Raw genomic sequence first — 7,974 nt, forward strand, 5'->3', positions numbered from 1 at the left:
TGGGGGTGGGGTAGGGGGTAGGGGATTTGTACAGGAAGCTGAGTGAATAGAGCTGAGGCCTGCTGCCTAGATGTCCCACATTCCCACACAAAAGGACTGGGAGGAATCCATGGAAGACCCCTCCCGGTTTCTCATCCTTCCTCATACCTGTTTCCATTGGTAACTGCTTCCCAATTCGTTACTTTGTTGTCTTCTTCCCCTGCACTCTTGCTTCATTACAGGTCTCCCCCAAGGCAGAAAAGTGCACTCTTTTCAGTGTTAGATTTTGGGAGCACCTTGATGACACTAATACACTGGATACACCAATGAGCAAGTCTGTTGTTATCCACCGCTCTAACTTCCCTGTGATACATCAAGGAGTTCCCTGGTCACTCACTCGGTTGACTTGTTCTTTATGTCCTCCCTTATCACTTTTATTTATTCAGAGGTAAAGTTATATTTTTTATTTTTTATTTTTTTTTAACAATGGCTCAAGATGGATTTTTATTCATTATGGTGCACATTTCAAATTTTCTGGCAAATTATTTTTTATCTTGTTTGATATTAAGTAAAATTTTAAACATATGATTTTGAAGACATAAAGTTTTATTTTTCAAGAAACGTGTTCTCGTGGCTACGTTGCAGCTACACCTTCCCTAGCCCCCACCCACTGCCCTGGCAGTAAGAGCCCCTCCGACCCAGCGGGGTGATAAGGGGCCCATTTCCCACTGGGCTTCAGGAAGGTGGGAGGACTCACTGAAAAAATCTAAATTGTTGGGAGCTCAGGGAAGATCCTAGCTGGAACAAGATGGTAGCTGAAGGCCTGGGGGTGAATGAGAAAGGAATTCAAGTGTGTCAGGGGGCAGAGGATAGAGTAAGGAATGTGAAGTAGACTGGGAGCCTGAAGAATCCCTCCATTCAGAAAGAAAAGAGGAGACTTCAGAGAAGACAGAGAAGGGGCCACAGAGGGACAGAGCCAAATGCAATGGGGAGAGGCCACAGGAGGGGCTTTCATCAGAAGGCCGCAGGGGATATTGTGAAATGTCACTGAACAGTCACATGGAAAAAGGGAGAAACTAGTGGGTGTGGCAGCCAAGGATGTGATGATGCTGTAATTTTGGGTGAGTGGCAATAGGAGGTAGGAAATGTGGTTAGGGACGTTAGATACCACATTCCCAGAGCTTGGCTGAGAAGGGAAGGAGAGAACTACCTGGCAAAGGACGAGCTGAGGGCACTTTTTAGAGGGTCCAGAGTGATCCTGCTGGAGAGAGAAAGGCAACTTGATGGGGCATGTCTCGGAGTAGAAAAAATCAGAGGAAAGAAAAATACTTTGTATAGCAGCAAGTTCCTTCTCTTTTCACTCTTTATTTCCCAAGTGTAATATATGCTTTAATTTTTAGATACTACTACAATGATATTTTAATTTCCAGAAAAACATTTTTCCGTTGAGGAAAGAAAACTATTTTTTCTCTAGTTAAAGCATCTCTGATGTTGCACATAAGAATCTAAAGGAACAGCATTGTGACTACAGTAAGTATCACTGAATCGCACACTTTAAAATGGCCAGTTGTGTTATGTGAATATCATTTCTTTCCTTATCTCTGCTACCAGCGTAGTCCAAGTCATGAAATTAAATTGATCTACCACACAGGAATTGTCATTTACAAGTAACAGAAGTCCAACTCAACCTAGCTTAAGCCCAAACAAAACAAAAACAAAACCAACAGAAGAAGGATTTATTGCTCACATAACTGGAAGTCCAAAGTGGAATAACCTATAGAAATAGCTGTCCAAGTGTTCAAATAATGTAATCAGGGAATCAGTGTTTGTCTCTCAATTTTACTTTCCTCTGTGTCGTCTTGTCAAGCAGTCTCTAAACAGGAGCTCTAGGCTTATATAAAAAATCCCAGAGAAAGTATGTCTCCTTCCAGCAAAACTCCCAAGAAGACTCTGGCTTCGCTTGGTGGCGTGTGGGAGGAGAGCTAGAAAAATGGGGAGAAGGGGTCTGAACCATATGAAATGGTTACCCCCACACACATGTACATACATGAAGATTTCTATTACCAGCAGAAGGGAGGGAAACCTATCTCCTTTGCTGCCCAGAAAAAAAGGAATCCTGTATATAACATTTAAAAACTTCTCTGCCTAATATAATAAACCATCTATGAACAATATAAAACACACTTGCTCCCTCTCCAAAAGAAGATCTAGGTTTGGACGGGTTCTGCATCTAGATCAAGGCTAGGCTCTGGGCGATGTGCATTCCTCTGGTCCTGGTCTAGATGTGACTCCCCGGGGTCTGTACTTGGGGCTCAAAAATGAGAATATAACCACCCAAGTCATCCAACATACGTTGGAAGAGGGAGACTGGTTGTATCTGCCATCTTTCACAGCCCTTCACGAGAAGGGAATTGGAGGCGATTGCCCTTCTGAGCTGCAGTGCTGTTGTGGCCCACTTCCTATTGGTATGGTTTTGGGAAGTTATCTTAGGGGTTGGGTAATTACAGGACTTTGCTTATTAAATGTTTCCCACCTCTGGAAATAAAATTCCAATATAATATCAGTTGGCTGCCCATTGGTTTACATTATGTTGGTTCCCTAGGCTAGGAACTAAAACCAGATATTCTATCCAACCAAAGGACTTAAGCCTGCGTGGCAGCCATAGAGTTCTGTCTCTTACCATAGATAAGGCCTCTCATGCCCTCAGTTTATTGCTTCTAGAAGCCTTGGCCCCTGAGGTCCCAAAAACAATGTCCACACGAAAACCTGTACATGGATGTTTATAACCGCTTTATTCCTAATTGCCAAAAACTTGGAAGCCACCAAGATGTCCTTCAATAGGGAAAAGGATAAATAAACTGGTATATCTAGACAATGAAATATTTAGCACTAAAAAGAAATGAGCCATGAAAAGACATGGAAGAAACTTTAATGCATGTTACTAAGTGAAAGAAGCCAGTCTGAAAAGGCTATACACTGTATGGTTTCAATGATAAGACATTCTGGAAAAGGCAAAACTATGGAGACAGTGAAAGAATCAGTAGTTGCCAGGGGTTGTTGGGGAGGGAAGGATAAAAGTAGAGCATGGGATTTTTAGGGCAGTGAAACTTGTGTATGATGGATACACATCAGTACATATTTGTCAAAACCCACTGAATGTACAACACTAGTAGTGAACCCTATTGTAAGCTATAAACGTTGGGGAATAGTGATGTGTCAATGTCACAATGGATGGTAACAAATGCACCGCTCTGGTGCAGGATGTTGATCATAGGACAGGCTGTGCCTATAAGGTGGCGAGGGGTATATGGAGAACATCTGTACCTTCCCGTCAATTCTTCTGTGAACCAAATACTGCTCTAAAAAATAGTCTATTTTAAAAAAATTATGTTGATGAGTAAAATCATAATCCTAAACCCTTTCACTATTAAATTAGAATTTAGAAACCCACATAAATTAAAAATCAGTTAATTATGTATATGGATGATTTTTTTTTTTTTAATTACACAGACCATCACTGGTTAAACTGGTTCAGGAAACTAGCTGTGCAGCTTCACAGCTGTAAGAACTTCTTATGGTCACTAGCATCGCTAGCAACCACGATCAGGGATGTTAAGTATGCAAATGATACTTCAAAACTATCATTCGCATGACAGGAAAGAAAAGCGGTATCTCCTAAGTAAAAGCTAGATATAATCAAATGCTCAGTTTATGTAGCTACATGTTTACAGGTATTTCTAAAATACCATGGTTGAGATTCTGGCAAGAAAAGGACCGTTGTTACGACACATGTGATGACCTCCAGTCTACGACAGCCCTTTTCCATTGAAAGAATTGTCTCTGTAATAAGTTTTCTTAACTCTAAATTTCTTAGCAACACATGGTTTTATAGCAGAAAGTTTGAATTAGAAAAGGGAAAAGAAGCACTGCTAAGTAGGGAAATAAAATTTCTAAAATAAACAATTCACTAGTACATTCAGTCAACACAAAAAGGGAGCCAACAGAGTGACAGGTTAACTAAGAATAACTGATGATGCCTAGAAACCTAACTGCTTTTTGTAAGTCTCTGCAAATACAAATTTTTCAACCTGCCTGGGGTAGGTTGATTATTTAGGAAAATAGATATCATCAACTTAATAAAGGAAGGGAGTTTTCTAAAAGTCTAAATATTTCTTCAAATAAATTGTGAAGAAATTGAGAAAGTTGTCAGAGATACCTCAAAGCAGTGCAAGTGCAAATAACTCAAAGGGGTGAGTTGTTCTAAACTACAAGCAATAGATCATTCTGATCCATAGAGATAGAAAACCTCCAATATTTAAAAATCAGGTTAGCATAACAGTGATACCAAAATCTGACAATGATAGATTTAAAAACTAAAACCCATTCTCACTGAAGACATAAAAGTCCTTGATAACACATAGAATCCAGAAGTGCATTAAAGGAATAGTACACCATGAGCAAGTGGAAAATTCATCGCAGAAATATAGGAATGATTCAATATTTTCACTATTATGTATAATTTACCATATTGTTCGGTCAAAGGATTAAAAACATATTACTATGTTAATGAATTCCAAAGGGCATTTGATAAAATTCACCATCTATTTCTGGATCTTAAAAAAAAACAGAAAACACCCAAAACCTTAGAAAAAGACTTGTTTATAACATACTTAAAAAATATATAGGGCATCCGGATGGCTCAGTTGGTTAGAGCGCAAGCTCTGAACAACAAGGTTGCCAGTTTAATTCCCGCACGGGATGGTGGGCTGCGTGCCCCCCCCCGCAACTAAGATTGAAAACTTGGAGCTGAGCTGCGCCCTCCACAACTGGATTGAAGGACAGCGACTTGGAGCTGATGGGCCCTGGAGAAACACACTGTTCCCCAGTATTCCCCAATAAAAAATGTTTAAAAATATATATCTCTAATCAAAAGCAAAGATATTTTCTGGTGACTAATAGCAGAATTCAGTTAAGGCAGAACCAAGACTAGAATGCCAGCTGCAACATTGTTTTCTAACATTGTTCTGGAAATGTTAACCCAGAGTCATTGGGTCATTGTGAGGGCTGTTCCCGCCATAAGGGCACCTGGCCAAGAGGAGATCCAGTCTGAACTCCATTCATCCTGGCACAAAGCTGGGTCAACTGTAAGTAAGAAAGAATTTTTTTTTGCTAATTGGTCCATTCGGAGAGGTACCTTTATCTAATTGGTCTGCACAGTTGGGACCATAAAAAAAAACTCCATTTTCCTCATTGACCATTTGTACCAGGTTTGTGGCCCCTTACTTGTAACTGCATTCCAAGCCAATGCTGGCTGCTGCTTATGCCAGACATGGGGTCATCTGCTGGGAATTACAATGCAAGTTGACACTGACTGTGCTGGGCTTGTGGCTGCTTAGCAAAAAGGAGAGGGCACACTAAGGCCAGATGCTGCTCATTTGGGGTTTGTCGCCCTTTGAGAGATTTTACAAAAGTCTGTAGCACAAGTTGAGGCAGGCCACTTATATGGAAAAGTAACTGTTAATGGCTTGGGCCAGGTACGTGAGTTGGGTGGGGTGGGGTCTCAGGGAATCATTAAGGCGGGGGGTGGGGTGGGGCACAGCAATGTTAGCCAGGTTAGAAGAGAGCTCAGATTTGATGCCTGCCTGCACCTATGGGCTGGATGGGGGAGGGCTCAACAAAGGGACAATGGCACCTGACAACGCTTCCATCGTAGAGAGAGCTTACCTGATACCTGCCCCTCTAGCTCTTGCCCCTCTCCCCTACGTCCCTGGCACTTTTTAAGCTGCTTCCCCTGTGCTGGAGCTTGGAGCAAGTGAGTTTGTGAGTGAGTGAGTCCATGTGCAGGCTCCTCAAGAGGTACACCTAAGACTCCAGCAGCCCTCCATCTCACTCAGATGCAATCCCTGGTGGTCTTCACAGATATTATGGGATTTCATCTTCCCAGCAATGGTGCCCCAGGCTGGGGAGCCAGGTGTCAGGCTGGGACCCTCCTCATTCTTCAGGGGCAACCTCTGCAGCTAAGATATCTCTCCTGAGTCTTATTCACCACACCATGGGTGTGAGACCTGCCAGATCCAAGTCTCCACCCTTCCTACCTGTTTTGTGGTTCATTCTTTATATTCTTAGTTATAGGACTTCTGTTCAGCTAGTTCCCACATGGTTCTCAATAATTGCTCTATAATTTAGTTGTAATTTTGATGTGGTGGTGGGAGGAAGAAAACTAATTCTAAAATCTATATGAAATGGCAAAGGGATTAGAACAGGCAAAATCATTTTGAAAAGGGAACAAAACTGGAGGACTCATACATACTACCTTGTTTCAAGAGTTATTACAAAGCTACACTAATCAAGACTATATGGTATTGCTGAAGTATAAGCAGGCAAACTATAGCCCATGGGCCAAGTCCAGCCTACTACCTGATTTTCTACAACCTGCAAACAAAAAATGGTTTTGAGAACTTTCAAGGGCTGGAAGAACTGCCCTCAGCCACTATTACTGAACATCAAATAGCTTTTGAAGTCGGCTTTTGCAGTACTTATTTGTGAAACTTATACTGTGGTACAGTCATTTTGATGGCAACCAACATTTGAATAATAAGTAATGGCAAGCTGCTTTAAGCAATGGCATGCTGTCAAAAGCTAAAACAAGAAGTGAAATCTCCATTTCACACAAATTTGCAGCTGATATATCTTCCAAGCTCAAACTAGTTCCAGCAGCATTTTTTTTCAGACCTTGATGTAACTGCAATGAAAATTTTGATATTTCAAAATCCATTTAAATGTGCAATTGAGGAGTTTCCACATAACCTTCAATTGGATATGATTAACCTATAACATTATGACTTTCTAAATGATAAATATCAAGAGAGGACTCTAATAGAATTCTATCAATGCTTTTCAAGCCATAAATTGACTCAATCAATATATCTTCATGGTGAAATACACAAAATCTCAGCGCGGTCGGTTGGTTCAGTTGGTTAGAGTGCAGTGCTCATAACACCAAGGTCATCAGTTCGATTCCCACATGGGCCAGTGAGCTGCGCCTTCTACAACTAGATTGAAAACAATGACTTGACTTGGAGCTGATGGGTCCTGGAAAAACACACTGTTCCCCAATAAAAATTACGAAAGAAAGAAAGAAGGAAGGAAGGAAGGAAGGAAGGAAGGAAGGAAGGAAGGAAGGAAGGAAGGAAGGAAAGAAAGATACAAAATCGCATTATAGATCAGCATTAATAGCTGAACATTTACTATCAGTTTTGATGGTAGGGAACACTGTCTTTGAACCCCAGCTAAGCAATAAGTTATCCCATAAAAAAGAACTCCATTTTCCTCATTAGTAGATATATATTACCAAAAAAATTGTATTCGATTATTATATTGAATTTTACTAATAAAAATTTTGTGGAAACTTGTTTTGTCTCTTATATAACAAGTATCTACATGATATCCTCAATTTTGCCTGTTAGCATGCAAAGCCTAAAAATTTGCTATCTGCTCTTTATAGAAAAAGTTTGCCAAACCCTGGGCTAAAAGATCGAAAATGTACACATAGATCAATGAGGCAGAAAAGACAGTCCAGAAAGAGACCTACACTAATATGGTCAATTTTTGACATAAGTGGAATTCAAAAAAAGAATAGTCTCTTTAACAAATGGTGGTGGAATAACTGGAATCCATGTGTGGGGTAAGAAAAACCACTTTGATCTATGTCTCAATCCATTATAGGAAATTAATTCAAAATAGAGCATAGATCTAAATGCAAAACCTAAGAATATAAAACTTCTAGGAAAAAAATACAGGAGGACATTTCTGTGACCTTGGATTAAGCAAAGATTTCTTAACTATGACACCAAAAGCGTTAAAGAAAAATTGTCAAATTGGACTCCATCAAAATTTTAAAAACTTTTTCTCTGCAGAAGACTAACAGAATGAAAAGACAAGCCACAGACTGGGAGAAGATATATGCAAGTGGCTTATCTAACAAAGGAGTTGTAT

This window comes from Rhinolophus sinicus, chromosome 10, assembly GCF_057876585.1.
Source record: "Rhinolophus sinicus isolate RSI-liver-muscle chromosome 10, RSI-T2T, whole genome shotgun sequence".
Classification (NCBI taxonomy): Eukaryota; Metazoa; Chordata; class Mammalia; order Chiroptera; family Rhinolophidae; genus Rhinolophus; species Rhinolophus sinicus.